Source organism: Acartia tonsa, chromosome 12 (genome assembly GCF_053477335.1).
Source record: "Acartia tonsa isolate MP-2025a chromosome 12, ASM5347733v1, whole genome shotgun sequence".
Taxonomy (NCBI): Eukaryota; Metazoa; Arthropoda; class Copepoda; order Calanoida; family Acartiidae; genus Acartia; species Acartia tonsa.
Window position 1 is genome coordinate 44,579,109 of NC_137271.1, and position 17,675 is coordinate 44,596,783.

The following is a 17,675-nucleotide window of genomic DNA, read 5'->3' on the forward strand; positions in this document are numbered from 1 at the left end:
AATTCGGCGAGAAATGTTAAAAAAAAATTCCGCCGGCGGCGGCGTTTTCTGCAGCAACGGCGCGGCTGCCACAGTTTCTCTGAGATACATACATAGTACAGAGACTAACATTGTCCTAACAAAAGAGATTTTTTTCAATTATCATTTGGTACAGATGGACATACAGGATAGACATCCTGTTACTTATGTATAAGGATTTCCTCTTTGTATTTTTCTTATATAAATTACCTACACTCTTTGTAAATTTAATTTATTAATAAGAGAAAAAAAATTCAAGAACATATCTATATTACCTAAATGTCTATAGAAAAATTATTATATAGAATAAATATTAATCTTTGTATTAAAATATAATAATTTTTAAAATTAATAGTTATGTATTAAGAATCGAATTCCTTCTTTTTATAGAGAAGAAGACATTTAATATTATCTTCAAAATCAAAATTCAGTGTATTTTAATGGTCACGTGACCCAAATCAAGTGTGTTTACAGAGCGTTTAATGATATAAAACGATCGTACCCATGGTTAAATTTTAGCAGTGTTAAGTGACGTCATACAGTGTTAAATTCAGATGGTTAATTTAGTTTGTGAACGTCCTTAACCCTTGGGCGTACAAAATGCGTAAAATTTGAGCAGTGTTTAAAAACTATTTGGGTTCTTAAACCTAGACTAAAGCTCCTTACACCACAATACCCGTAAAATTAATTGCAACTTCAAAATGAGGTAAATAGAAATATGAAGTTAATAAAAACAAAGCTACTATTCCAAACGAAATAATGAAAGCATAACAGCAGTATATTTACAATACAATATACAATAATAAAGAATAAATAATTTTCAAAATAACTGTTGAATATCCTGCCGCAACCAGTTGTTATGAAATACTACGTTACAGAGAGTCGCTGTGGTTTGTTTGTTATTGAAATCAGCTGACATATACGCACAGGGGTAAATAATTGCATTAAAAATACGTTTAGTAATGAATATTTATCCAAGTTTTTACGCGGTGGAATGTGTGACGTGTCTATGACGTCACACCTCTTGACGATTTTTTGTTATTTGATTATTTACATATAAAATTAACCGAATTAATATTTTTATGATCTTAAAAGATGCATGCAAATGTATTAAGTAAATGAACATAAGAAAAATAGTCAAAAAAAGGTCTTGTAAAGGGCTAAAATAAACGATTTTGTTGGCAATCTCATTTCTTATATGTTGAAGCAAACCAGAAAATTGAAAATTCTACTAAAGGATTTTTTTGAATTTTAAAATTTGGCATAGATATTCTAAAAGTATGTAATGGCACCTTTCATATAAGCTCATATCATATCCAACCTATATTCGCCCTTTAATGATTTCATACACCTCAGATGAATTGCTGTTCATGCCACTAATTAAAAGACTAGGAGAATTGCAGTAAGTAGTGCAGGCAGGACATCATTTAGATAAGTGGCTGGGGATCCAAATTGCTCCAGGAGCCGTAAAATTCAACACAGCTGCGGAGGGTGGGCAGTTGCAATAATGAGAAAACTAGCTATATATATAAAAATATAATTAATATAATATATTTAACCTGATTAAATGATATTGTATAGCACTTCTAGTGTTTGTTGCACTTTTAAAATTCTTCCCTTTGACACAAAAATGAAAATTCTAGCATTTATTGTAGTCTAGGGTTTGTCACATCTATTGTTTGTCTGTCTAATGTTTGAGGCATCTACTCTTTGTCTGTCTAGTGTTTTTCACATCTACTGTTTGACGTTTCTATGGTTTGATATAGTACCGTTTTATTAAAGGGTGATTATTCCCTTGGTTGTAGACACACCCAATTCTCACTAAAGACTCTTGTGTATCTAACATACTTTATATCTAGGAATAACCAGTCTTTGGTGGGCTACATAGAGACACAAACATATATTTCTGTCTATATATCTATCTAATCATCTTTATATATCTATTTAGCTTAATATGTGTAAGTACCTGTGCACTAGAGAATATATACCTAACATATTTAGATATAGCAGATAAAAGACTTTTGAGGAATGCAGAGAAGGGAAACACAGCTAGAGTAAAGATGCTTTTAAAACATGGAGCCGATGTTAATATTCATGATAATGTAGGTTAGTATCAATGTATTATTATGATATAATATTTCCATTTATCAATCTTTTTTATGTATCGATGCTGTACGTATTGGTGCAAAAAATGGGGACAAATTTCAAATTGTTTTGGTGTGTGACGTCATACCCCCATCTCTTTTCTAGGGGGTTTCTTTCCTCCTTCCCTTTTCTTTCCCCTCACTTGTGACGTAAATAAACAGCCCCGTCAAATCAATTTAAAAATTGTCCCCATTTTTTGCACCAATACGTACAGCATCTATGTATCTATATCTTTATATCCATCAATCTTTATATATCTATCTATTTATTAGCTTAGATTTTCTCTGTATCTATAACTCTATTTGTATCCACATATATAATACAAAGTAGAATGATGTCAATCTGTCTGTCCATCTGTCTATCCATCCATCCATCCGGTGTCTGTCTGCCTGATCTCAGTAACCAATGAACTGTTTGGATTCTACTCTTCATGGAATATTCATACTGGTCCTGTGGTGGTCTTAGGCTATTTTCTTGAGGGGATTGGTGGTGTCCAATCCCCCCAAGAAAATACACCACCAATCCCCCACAAAACCAAAAGATTCCCCCCTTATTTTTTTTTTAGGTAGGTACTAGAAGATGTAATGATTCCCATACTCATATCATTTTTCTGTTTTAGGCACGTACCTAATTTAAATTTTTTAATTACCTCTTGGGGCAAAGCCACTAGTAATTTCTACTTTATCTAATACTAGCAGCTACGCCCCTAGAGGCCTCTAGTGGCCTTTAATTTTTTTTTTATTTTAAATATCTAATTTGAGAAATAACTTGTCTATGTTATGAATTGTTAAATTCATGCCTCTACGCAGCGCGACTATGCTAGCAACACTATGCGGCGGAAATATTTAATATTTTTGATTTTATTGTGATTTCTCTTGGGAGGGTGGTGGTACCCTCCCCCAAAATAGTTATAAACCTTCCCAGGACCTATGAGAAGCTACCCTGTTACGGAGAACCCGATCAGTTCAGCGGTTAGCGAGATCCTTCGGTACAGACACACAGATACACACAGACACTCATACAAACATCCTGTTACTTTAGTATAAGGATATCTATTTCTAGGACGGACAAGTCTTATGTGGGCATCAAGGTTTGGACACAAAGATACAGTGAAGATTCTTTTAAAATATGAAGCTGATGTTAATACTATGCAAAATAATGGTTAGTTGCACATTATTTTCTTCTATTCTATTCTATTTCTCTGCATTTTAATATAGTAATATAAGAATTAATTTCAACATAATCAGTAATTACAAACCATTACATACTAAAAATCAGGAAAAAATAGGTTGGGCTTTTTCATTTGTACTTGTTTAGGTTCAACTAAGTAAAAAATCAGTCGACCGCTAAAAGTCCTTTGTGAACTGGGCTTATATCTACCTATCTATCTATCTGTATACTAACGTACCTATCTATCTATCTATAACTCTTTGAATAAGGAATATATAATATAATTATATCTAGGAAGGACAAGTCTTATTTTGGCATCAAGGTTTGGACACAAGGATATAGTGAAGATTCTTTTGAAAAATGAAGCTGATGTTAATACTAAGGATAAAGATGGTTAGTTGCAAAATATTATATTTATGTAGATTCTTTCTATCTGCCTATTTTATTTTTCTACCTTTATTTCTCCCTGTTTGTAAATCTACCTACCTATTTATCTATATATGTACCCATCTATATCTATAACTCTATAACTATGGAATATACAATATATTTAATATATTTATATCTAGGATGGACCAGTCTTATGCTGGCAGCAGATACAGAGACAGTGAAGATTCTATTGAAACATGGAGCTGATGTCAACGCAAAGAATGATTTGAGTTAGTACAATATTATTATTATTATATTATATTTCGGTTTATCAATCTATTTTTTTCAACTATTTATCTATCTACCTATTCATCTATGTTCATGTTATCTACAACTCTACTTTAAACTATGAAATATATTATGTATCTAATATATTTATATCTAGTCAGGACAAGTCTTATATATGCAGCATGGGATGGATACACAGAGATAGTGAAGATTCTTTTAGAACATGGAGCTCATGTCAACACTAAGGATTATGAAGGTCAGTTACCTCTATCTACCTATCTCTCCATCTATTCATTTATCTCTTTGTCTTCTAATCTATTCACAAATAGCTTTTAGAGCTGGACTGATTTTTTCTGTAGGTCAACCTATACAATTACAACCAACAAATACCTTAATGAAATAGGTCAACCTAAAGCTTCCATAGGTCGACCTAAAAATTCCAGAGTTCAACCTATATCTTTTATCTATCTATCTATCTATCTAAACTAGATAATATATAATGTATCTAATATATTTATATCTAGGAAGGACAAGTCTTATGTATGCAGCATGGTATGGACGCACAGAGATAGTGAAGATTCTTTTAGAACATGGAGCTCATGTCAACACTAAGGATAATAGAAGTTAGTTACATAATATTAGCCTAGTTCACAAAAGACAAAGGTGGACCTCTGGAAATTTTTGGTTGAACTTAAGAGGCTTTTGGTTGACCGAATTTATTAGGCATTTGTTAGTTGTACTTGTTTAGGTTGACCTACAGAATAAATTAGTTGACCTCTAAAAGTTGTTTGTGAACTGGGCAATTATCTTTATCTATCTATCTATCTCTCCATCTATTCATTTATCTCGTTGTCTTCTAATCTATTCACAAATAGCTTTTACAGCTGGACTGTTTTTTTCTGTAGGTCAACCTATACAATTATAACCAACAAATACCTCTATGAAATAGGTCAACCTAAAGCTTCCATAGGTCGACCTAAAAATTCCAGCGGTTAACATATATTTTTTATCTATCTGTCTATCTACCTATCTAAAACTCTGCTCTAAACTAGATAATATATAAAGTATCTAATATATATTTATATCTAGGAAGAACCAGTCTTATTTTTGCAGCATGGGATGGATACACAGAGATAGTGAAGATTCTTTTAGAACATGGAGCTGATGTCAACACTAAGGATTATGAAGGTCAGTTACCTCTATCTACCTATCTCTCCATCTATTTATTTATCTACATGTCTTCTAATGTAACTATCTAAGTTTGTGCGACCATCTATCTATCTAGAATTTTTTAAAAATCTTTCTATATATTTATCTTTCTAAAAAATTATGTAATTTGAATGTGCCTAGGTGAGACAGCACTTGACAAGGCACTTGCTTATGGCCATTCTGAAACAGCAGAAGTACTTCGAGAATATGGTGAGCATTAAAAAGTCTTTTCATTTCAACATTTTAACTTTTTTCTTGTCCTTGATAGGAGCTATACTTCTTCTCTCACTATCCCAGTGGGGCTCTCTTAATCTGTATTAATAAAATACGGAAAACAAATATTTAGAATAGGGTCTACAAATACAGAAATATGGATATTTAACAGTCTGATGGAGTTCCACTAATTGGTTAATTGGATGAAATGAATTTAAAATGAGAAGATAATATTTCCATGCCTAATCCCTGTGGAGGGCAATAACCTTGCAAGGTCTATACTCTACAGCATGACCCTCGAAAAAGTATTTTTAAGCATCTGCAGCCCTTATTTCTCAATGAATTATTAAAAAATGCATATGTCCTTGTTCTCCATAGTATTCCACGTAAGTAGATAAAAAAATATTTTTTTTACCTCCATTAACACCGGAGATTTTTAGAGCTAAAGTTTTGAAAAAGTGACTGAGAAAAAGAATTTTTTTTGTTTCTCTTATTTTTTGGATGGTTATATTATGTTTTTCTGGCAACTGAATAATGAGACACAAAGAAAAACAAGTTAACTAAATATTTCTTTTTTATTCCACCAAAAAATATCAATTTTTAATGGCAAAAAATACTACTGAATGAATTGATTATTTGCAAATTTTAGGTTATTTATTAACCCTTATTTATAGAAAAGGATTAATTATGACAGTTGCTCCGCCTACTTTTCTGACATCTCAATTATTTAATAGGGGGTAAATTAAGCTTTTTAGACTAAAAAATCATTATGTTTATTTTTATTTTCTTTATAACTTTTTTGTTATTAAAGTTAGGATTGTGAAACAAAAAAAATATCCTGCTATATTCATAGAGATTTATTTGGTTTTTTAATCTTAAACAATTTTGCCTAATAAGTAAGTTTTTCAAAATATCATTAAACTAAAAAGACTAAAAAAATATGTGTAAAAAATGCTTTTTACTCAAAAACTAAATTTTTTATTTCATTTTTGTATAAAGTTTCTGCTAGTAACAAAAATAAAAGGATTTCTAGCTTAATTTTGCTAAAAAAGTCGTTTCATGTTAAAAGTTACTTTTTCCTCAGTCACTTTTTCAAAACTTTAGCACTAAAAATCTCTGGTGTTAATGGAGGTAAAAAAAATATTTTTATATCTACTTACGTGGAATACTATAGAGAACAAGGACATATGCATTTTTTAATAATTCATTAAGAAATAAGGGCTGCAGATGCTTAAAAATACTTTTTCGAGGGTCATGCTGTATATAACTTAACTTAACCAATATTAAAGTAATAAACAAAACAGGAGAAACCAACTCTTATTTTTATTATATTTCAAAAATAAGGAATTGGAGAGGTTTTATGCTTAACATACACTATGATTACTAATATATCTTTTAGGCTACTTCTCTTGGGAGGGTTTATTAAAATTCACTGAAAATTAGGAAAAAGAATGCAAAAAAGCTTCCCTGATAAGAAGAGCTAGTTATATCTATTTCGAAGAATAATCGGTACACTGACAAATGTCCTAATGCGACAAAAGTCCTAATAAATAATAAAACAGTTACCGAACAATCTTAACCCTTAACGGTCGGGGGGGGGGGGGGCGTTGAACGCCCCCCCATCCGGTTTTTTCAATCTCATTTCTGTGTGTGAAAGATAAAGAGCCCAAACTGCTTGACTTTTTAAGTATGGGTATGACACATAACTGAGAGTTGAAATGTTTTGAATATCTCCATCCTGGCGGGCACAGGATGCCAGCAAACCTGGCAGGGTCATCCAGGTAAAGAGCAAAAATATTTTTTTTGACTAAAACAAAGCATTTTATCATACCAAATTACTAAAAAATCCTCTAGTAGTACATTCTTATATGAAATACAGGTGTTCAAGTCACTTTCAGGTTCCAGGTATGATCCTGTAGGTCCTGATCCTCCAGGTCTCCAGAAATCTTTAAAAGGCTCCTGTGGCCGCAATTTTTGACTTAGAGACTTCAAATTTTAAACTTAAGCTTTTCTGACATGTCTACATAACGTATTAAAATTTCATGAAGATCCGCCGCCGTTTTCCCGCCGACCGCCGACTGCGGCGGCTGGCAGCTGCCAAGTACAGCTGCGGCCGCTGAAATTTATATTTTGATATTTCTAATGTAAAATTTACATAAAGATAAACATTTTCTGGAAAAAAAATTTTCTTCTAGCTTAAAAAATAAGAAAAATACAGCCGTTTGAAATTTTTAAGTAAAAAAGACCTAAAAACAAAGGTTGTTAAATAAAAGGGTGAAGGAAGCGAAAATTGACTTAGACCTATAAAAGGTCGGAAATTCATTATCAAACAGGGGACTTGCACAAAAAAATTTAGCCCTCTAGCTCTAATAGGAACTGAGATAATAAGGGGGGGCGTTGAACGCCCCCCCCCCCCCTGACCGATTAAGGTGCGGCTAGGGGCCCGACTGTAAACGGTTAAAGGACAGACAAATATACACACATCTTATCCCTTTCATATTTCACAATACTAAACATTTTAGGAGGTAAACCAGGAAATGAGATTAAATAAAGTCTTTATTGTAAAAAGGTAAGATTTATGTCAAAAGATTAAAACAATTAAATATTTGTTTAATTCTATTGGGAATGATCAGCCTAAGGAATGGATGGTTATCAATGTAGATTTATCTTACTGTTTCTATCAAGTATTTTGTTTATCTATCTATCTATGTATCTATAATTATCAACATCAACATTATTTGTCTGTTTCCTAATCTTAAATACATACTTAAAATATATTATAAAATTTTTAACAAATCTTATATCTGATATTCTTTTATTATTTATTTGATACTGGAGGCTACATCCCTATCAATTAGATGATTTGTATAATTAGAAGGGTGGGAAAAGGTTTGAAAAAAAGTTTTAAATCTTCTCTGAACCTTTATAGCATCCTTGAAATGAAGAACTCAATCAGTTCATTAGCTTAAATAACGTTACTACTTTATATAATAGGATAACAATTATTTCAGATGAGAATTACTTCAGATGAATGGAATATTTACATTCCTAGTTAATTATCATTGTAAATAACTTTCTTATATTATAACTATGAAATAACTATTGGTTAATTATCATTTTAAAATAATAATGTTTAGCTTACAAAGTTGTTTTTCTTTTATTTCCAATTATGTTTCATTAAAAACAGGTTAATATCCAGTGGATTAGAACCTGTTTTTGTAGCCCGTGTCTTCAGCATCTTGGGACTAAAAACTGGTTTTAATCTTATAACTGTACATTTTATATTTGCGGAAAGCTGTTTATAAAACAATACAAGAATTAACTATTTCTAACTTAGCTCCACTTAATTTACTTTGTCTGTCTGTGCCAAACCTGTTAGAGTTAAACTCGCAAGTCAAGTTTTACGTCAGTTGGGACATTTTAATGCATGGCTCCTTACAGGAATCGTTTTTATATTTCCAAAAAAATAGACTTCATAGTGGTTCTAACGGTATGCCAACCATTATCACAAGCCGCGCAATTTGAATTTTAAAAATCTGCGCATATTTTTTGCTCATCCTTTATAATACGATGCGATAAATAACTATCATTATTCACAAATGTTAACACCCAGTGGAAGTTTACACTGAACTGTACAGTGTACAATAACTAAATAACTAAACTTTAAAAATTGTCAAAAGCTCATCTATACTAAATAAATGGTGCACATACGTCCGTCCGTCCGTCCGCAAGTACACACAACAATCAATGTTGTTTAAAATACTTACATAAAAGTAACAGGGTGTATATCTGTTTGTGTGAATGTGATGGACCGATGTGATTCTCCTTTGCAGTGAATCTTCACACAGGTCCAGCTAGGTAAGGATACCTAAACCCTCCCTAGAGAAATCGCCCCCAGAATAAAATATCCGTCCCCTCCCCCGGCCCCCCCCCCCCCCCCAAAAAAAATGGATATGCTACAAAATATAAATATGAAAAATAAAAATACAAACGAAAGTTTTTGTATTTTTTCAAATAAATTTATTCTTCGTCTGCTTCTGAATTATTTTCTGCTACTTGGCTGTGTTAATATAAGCGACACCATTGGTTGATTTTCAAAGACCCAAAAGAAAGTTTGCACAAGGATGATGCGATGGGGAGACACAGATATCTTATTCTCCCTCTAATATTTTACTCTAATATCGAAACATTAAATCAACTTATTCTTGTTTATCGTGCTTCGCTACTTATTGATGCTGTCATCCTTGATTTATTAGTAAATAAATCTTGTATTAAATTATGTCAGATTTTTATTATAAATCTCAAACATGTGCAATAGCCTATTTCAAAATATACAATTCTAAGATATAAAAGAAAATTAAGAAAATATAACCTAACAAGGATGACAACATCCATAAAAGCGAAGCTCTGAAATGGAAGAACAATTGTTGAAAAACTGCTTGATAAAGGATAATGATTATGGACATACTTACATTTTTAGGACTTGATTATAGAGTTGCTTCGCTTTTAATATTGTACTTTGTTGTCCTAGGAATCAGTATACCAAAAATCAGACCAATTAGGTCACATACAAATTTTTTGTTAAAAATGTAAAAAAAATCAACATGTTTAAAATGGACGTACGGACATTCTGGTAATGATTATAGAGTTGCTACGCTTTCTAAATCGTACCTAACTATTACAGGAATCACCATGCAAAATTTTAAATCGATAGGACAATTATAACATGCCTAATTTAACGAAAAAAGCTATTTAAAAAAGTAAAAAATCAACATGTTTAAAATGGACGTACAGACATTTTGGTAATGATTATAGAGTTGCTACGCTTTCTAAATCGTACCTAACTACTAAAGGAATCACCATGCAAAATTTGAAATCGATAGGACAATTCTAACATGTCTAAATTAACGAAAAAATCTATCCGTTACGGACGGACGGACCGACCCTAATTATAGAAAAGCTTCGCTTTTAAAAATATAAATGGATTTATTATTACTTAAATCAGTCTTACACCATATTACCATGTACCCTTATACTCTGAAAGGTGTAGCTGGCTAAAATAATCATCCCTCTATCCACCCTCTTTACCCAATCTTCTCTCCTCCTCTTGGATGAAAAAACTGACCAATAAGTTATATCAATGTTAGCAACATAATTGACGACAATTTTTCCCCTGTCATTATATCCACGTATATTCTATATCCAATATATAATGAAATTACAGACTAACATAAAAAATATACATATAGTTGTATCAATTAGATTTAAGAATTAAAGTTGAACAAGGGCGTTCAACATTCAAAAGATGCGAAGCAAAATAAACAGTCAAACTTAGAAATACATAATAACAAGGATGACAACATCAATAAAAGCTCGTTTGAAGCGCTGAAATCAAAGGTAGAACCAACAAACATGAACACTTAACAAGCAGAATATATGCGCATCTATTCTATACACTATACATTGTTTTGTTCGTCTGTTTGTCAGTCATGCTTGAAATATTTACATCTTTATTTTTAAAGATTGCGTATTTTTTTGCTTTCCTTCGTTATAACAACTGAATATCTGCTATACAACTCACTTTGTCTGTTTTTGTTTTTACTTTTTGTATCACTAGCGGCTTTTCCAAAGAGGTTTAATCAAAATTTTTTTTCATATTTTACAGAAAAATTTTTAAATTTTTTTTTGGGGGAGGGGCAGAATTTTTTTTTTTTTTTTGGGGGGGGTTAGTTGACCCCATTATTTTATTTTAGTTTTAAAAAGAAATTTTTTTGGGGGGGGATGGGTATTTTTCATTTTTTGGGGGGTTGGGGGTTTCTAACCCCCCAAGAAAATTGTTATAAACCTTCCCCGAATCTATGAGAAGCTACCCTCCTAATGAGAACCCGATCAGTCCAGCGGTTAGCAAGATCCTTCAGTACAAATAGACAGACAAACACACAAACAAACATCTTGTTACTTTATTATATTATACTTTAAGCATTGCAATACTTAAGAACATAGTTGCAAAGTGCGTTCGAAGGTGCTTTGACTTTTGTGTCAGAACCTAATTGAAGCATAATTATTTCACTTTTCAATAAAATCTAAAATGCAGCCGTTTTTGAGAAAATTAGATTTGAAAATTTCAAGTTTAATTTTCATCCCCTAGGAGTTACCGCATAATTATGACAAGAAAGGCAAAGATTGTTTATTCAAAATTTTGAACAAGTTTGCTTTTATAGAGTTCTTCATAAAACCACTCCTGAAGGGAGTTGATTTATGGCCATTTTTATCAGTTGCTTTGCTAAGGTCATGGAAATCTAGTCTTAAATAAATCATATATAGAGAGGTTTAATGAAAGACTTCATAAAAGCAAAGTTGTTTAAAATTTTAGATAAATAATCTTTGCTTTTATTGTCATGATTATGCGGTAACTCTTAGGGGATGAAAATTGAACTTGAAATTTTTCTAATCTAATTTTCTCAAAAACGGCTGCATTTTAGATTTTATTGTAAAGTGGAATGAAGATATCTAACCTAGGATAATGAAATGCACTATGTGTTCCAAATTAGGTTCTGACACAAAAGCCAAAGCACCTTCGAACGCACTGTGGTTGTTTTAGTTTCAAAAAGAAAAAAAAGTCGTGTTAAATTATTTATTATCTTAAAATAGATAGATGATTCAATAATGAAAATAAAACATTTTTTTTCTCTAATATCTACACATAATATGATTTTTAAGTAGTTAGACTTTTCTTTAAGTAATATATATCGGTTGGTCTTGCATTTATGAATGCAACTATATAAAAAACAGAAAATAATTATATTGTTATTTATTATGAAAATTGTTCTTTGATTTGTTGTTGTTTTTCTCTGTGTTCATCTGCCTCGCGTTCTAAATCCAATTTTGTCTTGTACTGACCAAATATTTTGTATCTAAAACAGAAAACAACAAGGATGACAATATCAATCAATAGAGTAAAATGCTCGAGGGAGAAAGTGTTAAATAACTGTATATCCCCATCGCAACCGCCTTGTGCAACCTTTCTATTGGGTCATTGAAAATCAACTAATGGTGTCGCTTATATGACACAGCCAAGTAGCAAAAACAATTTGCAAGCAGACGAAGAAGGTAATTGAAAAAGGATGGGAGATAGTTGTTTGTTAATACATCTATGCTAGAGATCTGTTTCTAAAAAACAACAAGGATGACAATATCAATAGCAAAGCACACAAGTACATGTATAAAAGTAACAGGATTAGTGTGTGTGTGTGTGTGTGTGTGTACCGGAGGATCTCGCTAACCGATACGGTTCTCCTTCATAGGTCCTTGGAAGGTTTATAGCTGTTTTGGGGAGGGTACATTCTCACCCCAAAAAGTTTACTTCCCTTAATTTTTTTACTTTGTCTTTTTTAAAACTAAAATAAATAAAAATTGGGGTGTCAACTTGACCCACCACTACCCCAAGTGCCCATAGAGGCCTCTAGGGAGCATACACGCTAGTGCATAAGCAAAGTATCATAAACAGCATTTATAACCAACGGACGGACAAATCATGTGTTAGAGTAATAAGTAATAAGTCCGAATAATCTAATACAAAGAATTTTAGCAATCTATCTTTGATACAAGCCGAGAAAGTTGCATATAAATATATTGACATTCACCTAGACAGACAAATTAATCATATTGTAGTAGATGCCATATTGTCAAAGCTTTCTACATTTACTTAATAATCGTTTCTATTTTTAAAAGCGAAGCTTTTCTATAATTAAGGTCGGCCCGTCCGTCCGTCTGGAACGGATAGCCTTTTTCATTAATTTAGGCATTTTAGAATTGACCTATCGATTTCAAACTTTGCATGGTGATTCCTACGTAGTTAGGTACGATTTAGAAAGCGTAGCAACTCTATAATCGTTACCAGAATGTCCGTACGTTCATTTTAAACAAGTTGATTTATAACTTTTTAACGACAAATTTGTATGTGATAAAATTATCTGATTGATCTGATTTTTAGAATACTGATTCCTAGGACAACAAAGTACTATGTTATAAGCGAATCATCTCTATAATCAAGTCCTAAAACGTAAGTATGTCCTGAAATATTATCCTGTATTTATGTAGTTTTTTCCACAAATTTACTTACAATTTTAATTTGACATTTATACATTATGTTCTGATTTTTCAGTTATGTTAATTTGTCCTACCGTTTCATAGCGTCGTTTTTATGGATGTTGTCATCCTTGTTTATTCAATTTATCAATAATGGACAACTCTTTTGTGCTTTCACGTAAAGGGCCTGTTGATCACTGTTAATCCCTTCCTTTTTTTGATTAATTGAAATTAATTGTGGGGGGGGGGGGGGTTATGCCCAACCCCCTTTATGATGCCCTAATCCTACACCTGCAAAGCCCTAAATATTATACAGTAATAAATACACAAATTAAAACTCACCCCTTCCCCATCCTTCATTTTAAACAAGCAAAAATAGGGTGGATGGGCAACCAATGCTCAAGAAGATACTTTATGTGAAATCTCCATTTTACTAGGTTTGGGCCGGATATCCGGCCATTTTCAATATCCGGCCGGATATTTAAACTATCCTGATACTGAATAACTGACCGGATATCCGGTAATTTGTCGAACGTTGTCCAGATATCCGGCCGGTTACAATATATCCGGCAATATAAATCAGCCGGATATCCGGTATCCAGCCAAAAAATATTCACATTTTACCCTTCGTTACTTACCTACAGAGAGCATAGAGAACCACAGAGGCAAGGACAAACAATGTTAGAATAGGCACCAGGAATAATGTACATTCTAAACATGGATATATTATTATGTTAGAATAGGCACCAGGAATAATGTACATTCTAAACATGGATATATTATTATGTTAGAATAGGCACCAGGAATAATGTACATTATAAACATGGATATATTATTATGTTAGAATAGGCACCAGGAATAATGTACATTCTAAACATGGATATATTATTATGTTAGAATAGGCACCAGGAATAATGTACATTCTAAACATGGATATATTATTATGTTAGAATAGGCACCAGGAATAATGTACATTCTAAACATGGATATATTATTATGTTAGAATAGGCACCAGGAATAATGTACATTCTAAACATGGATATATTATTATGTTAGAATAGGCACCAGGAATAATGTACATTCTAAACATGGATATATTATTATGTTAGAATAGGCACCAGGAATAATGTACATTCTAAACACAGATATATTATTACTACTTGGATGTTACACCATGTTTTCATCTTCTTTAATATAATGAAACTCGCAGCTTACTGAAATAACGATACCCCCCGATTCACCTCCTTAACCCCATCCCCTTCTACTAGATGGACGAATTGGCCAAGAAATGAGTTATATGTTGGAAACCTACATTTTTCCCTTTCATAAAATCCACATATATTCTATATCCATTGCCAATGCCATTATTATAAATTTTTAAAAAACATTATATAAAAACAATATAAAGAAATGTGTAGCATATAGGCTCTATATGCATCATTTACATCATGTTTGTGTACGCCTTTTTGACCCTGGTATTTTTTTTCCCTGTCATAATATCAACGTATATTCTATATCCATTATTCTTAAATGGAAAAGTATTTTCATCAATCCTTCCTTTACTGACTATGAATGATTCCGTTATTATATATATGTTTATATACGCCTTTTTACCCTGGTATTCGAACCCTATCTGCTAATAACCTAGTTCTGGCGAGGCTGCTTTTTATGACACAAGGAATGCTCTAGCCTAATAACAGGCGAAACCCAAAACCAGTTGTAAGATTTCAAGCAATGGACGATATATATTAATTCGTGCCTTATTAAAAATACACCTTGAAGAAGATTTGTCGATTTTACAATTCTTTTGTAAACTTTGGTGGGCAAGAAGTTTAATTTCCTGGAAGTTTTTATATTATTAAAAAAATTAGATCCCCCCCTCTCCCATCTAGAGGCGTCGCAATTTGCATGCTTTTTACAACTCTTTTAAAAATATCCCTCTGATCGGATGGATATTAGAGTCACTGGAGGGAGAAAGGATTAAATAACTGTATCTCCTCAACGCAACCGCCTTGTGCAACCTTCCTATTGGGTCATTGAAAATCAACCAATGGTGTCGATTACATTAACACAGCCAAGTAGCGTAAAATAATTTTGAAGCAGACGAAAGAGGTCTTTGAAAAAAAGAAGGTAGGTAGTTGTCTGTATACATCCATACTACAGATCTGTTGGATGGATTATTATATCTGATTGATCATCTTTGGTAATAAAGCTATTGTCCTACCTTCTCATGGAAGGTGATAGGTTCGAATCTCGGTCCTATGGTTCCTATTGCTACTATGTCAGACGCGCGACATAAAGAGTTAGAGTAGAAGGAATGCCTTGGCCCCAAAACAGGCGCAACTCACTACCATGCTAACTGCACAGTTAGGACTTCTCATACAAAGTTCGTGCAATCAAAGGGTTGGTTGTCTGATACGCAAATGGACACTTTACATCGCAATCATAGGGCTTAGGGCTGACAACCCTATCCTATATCCATAAAAATGCCACATTGTTACAGAAACACTGACTATTTGTCAGCGGCCTATGCTCCCCCTGTGGAGTGAAAACGGCTTGTTACTGTTTTACTGTTACCTACCTTCCCATGGCTTGGCAAAATCATATGGTTTGGTAGAATTAGAGCACAATGTGGAATTATCCAACAGATCACCTAAATACACAAATATAAGTAACACTTTGGGTATTTTTACACAAATCAACCTTTTTAGCATACTAAAGTAGATCACTAGAGGAGGAAAAGGTTAAATAATTGTATCTCCCCATCACAAACGCCTTGTGCAACCTATCTATTTGGTCATTGAAAATCAACAAATTGTTTTTGAAACCAAAGAAAGTAAAGCATTGATAACCTACTTATGTGGGATGAGGTAGCTTTTTGTTTTTATGTTTATCACTTTGGGTATGTTGGGTTATTTTGGATACTTGATAACCCTGCAGGGTTAGGGCACCGCAGCTACAGGCTCTGTAGGGTGAGTGCCACTCAATGGGTTAGGAATAGGAAAATAAAAGTATTTATTTAAAAACGAAGGGCGGGGGGTTAACACTCCCCCAACCGACATTTTAAGTGAAAGCACCCAATTTTGTTATCAATTTCGCCCAAACTTAAAACAAATCAAGGGTTATGGAAAGAAGTTGCGGGTTTCATCGTATTTTCACAGTAGCTTTTGAAAGGTTATTTTATATTAGGTTAGGTTAAGTAAATGTTAATGATTGCCCGACAGGGGCTAGATGTAGGAGAAAGGCTACCGTGAAAACACGACAAAACCCGCAACATCGCTTTCTTTCCATGATCTAAAATCATATAAACAAACTTTAAAAAGATAGTTTTTATTGGCCAATTTATTTTAGGTATGGTTAGGTAATTTTTATATTAGACCCCAGATATATACGGATTCTCGGAAAATGTGGCCCCCACGTGATTCTAGGTAGTATACCTTCGAGTCTTGAGTTAGTTGACTTATTTTTTTTTCACAGACCATACATTTTAAAACGGTTAGACTAAACCCTGCCAAAGGCTATACAATTTTCAATTTATTTCTAGATAGTGGGAGTGTTCTGTGATTGACTAAGCATTAGAGTAAAACATTAGAGGGCCAAATGGTTAAATAACTGTAAGCAGACGAAAGAGGACTTTGAAAAAGAAAGGGAGGTAGTTGTCTGTATATACATCTATACTATAGATCTGTTGACTAGGCACTGCATTATAACTAGAGTCTGCACGCATGTCTGTCTATAAAAGAGACTTAATATGGTCTCGCCAACCGTGCTACTCATAGACATAATTGTTCTTGTTTAAAAAACAACCTGTTAATAATAAAGGCTGCTGAGTTTCATTTTGTCTAGTGACATTACTACAATTCTTTCTAGTCAGACTAAAATATAGATAGATAGATAGATAGATAGATAGATAGATAGATAGATAGATAGATAGATAGATAGATAGATAGATAGATAGATAGATAGATAGATAGATAGATAGATAGATAGATAGATAGATAGATAGATAGATAGATAGATAGATAGATAGATAGATAGATAGATAGATAGATAGATAGATAGATAGATAGATAGATAGATAGATAGATAGATAGATAGATAGATAGATAGATAGATAGATAGATAGATAGATAGATAGATAGATAGATAGATAGATAGATAGATAGATAGATAGA

The 17,675-nt window shown here is 32.6% G+C and overlaps 2 long non-coding RNA genes across 2 annotated transcripts; one reads left to right on the forward strand and one right to left on the reverse strand.

Annotated features, from left to right (window-relative positions):
* The first annotated feature begins 4,519 nt into the window (after positions 1-4,519).
* LOC145334755 (uncharacterized) lies at positions 4,520-8,499 on the forward strand. The gene is made up of 5 exons (XR_013884949.1): positions 4,520-4,613; positions 5,080-5,178; positions 5,341-5,409; positions 7,935-7,981; positions 8,424-8,499. It is a non-coding gene; the product is annotated as an uncharacterized LOC145334755 (long non-coding RNA).
* A 3,533-nt stretch (positions 8,500-12,032) lies between these two features.
* LOC145334061 (uncharacterized) lies at positions 12,033-17,380 on the reverse strand. Its single transcript, XR_013884698.1, has 4 exons — positions 17,308-17,380; positions 16,082-16,153; positions 14,139-14,211; positions 12,033-12,326 (listed from the first exon to the last, which is right to left on the reverse strand). It is a non-coding gene; the product is annotated as an uncharacterized LOC145334061 (long non-coding RNA).
* Positions 17,381-17,675: the final 295 nt, after the last annotated feature.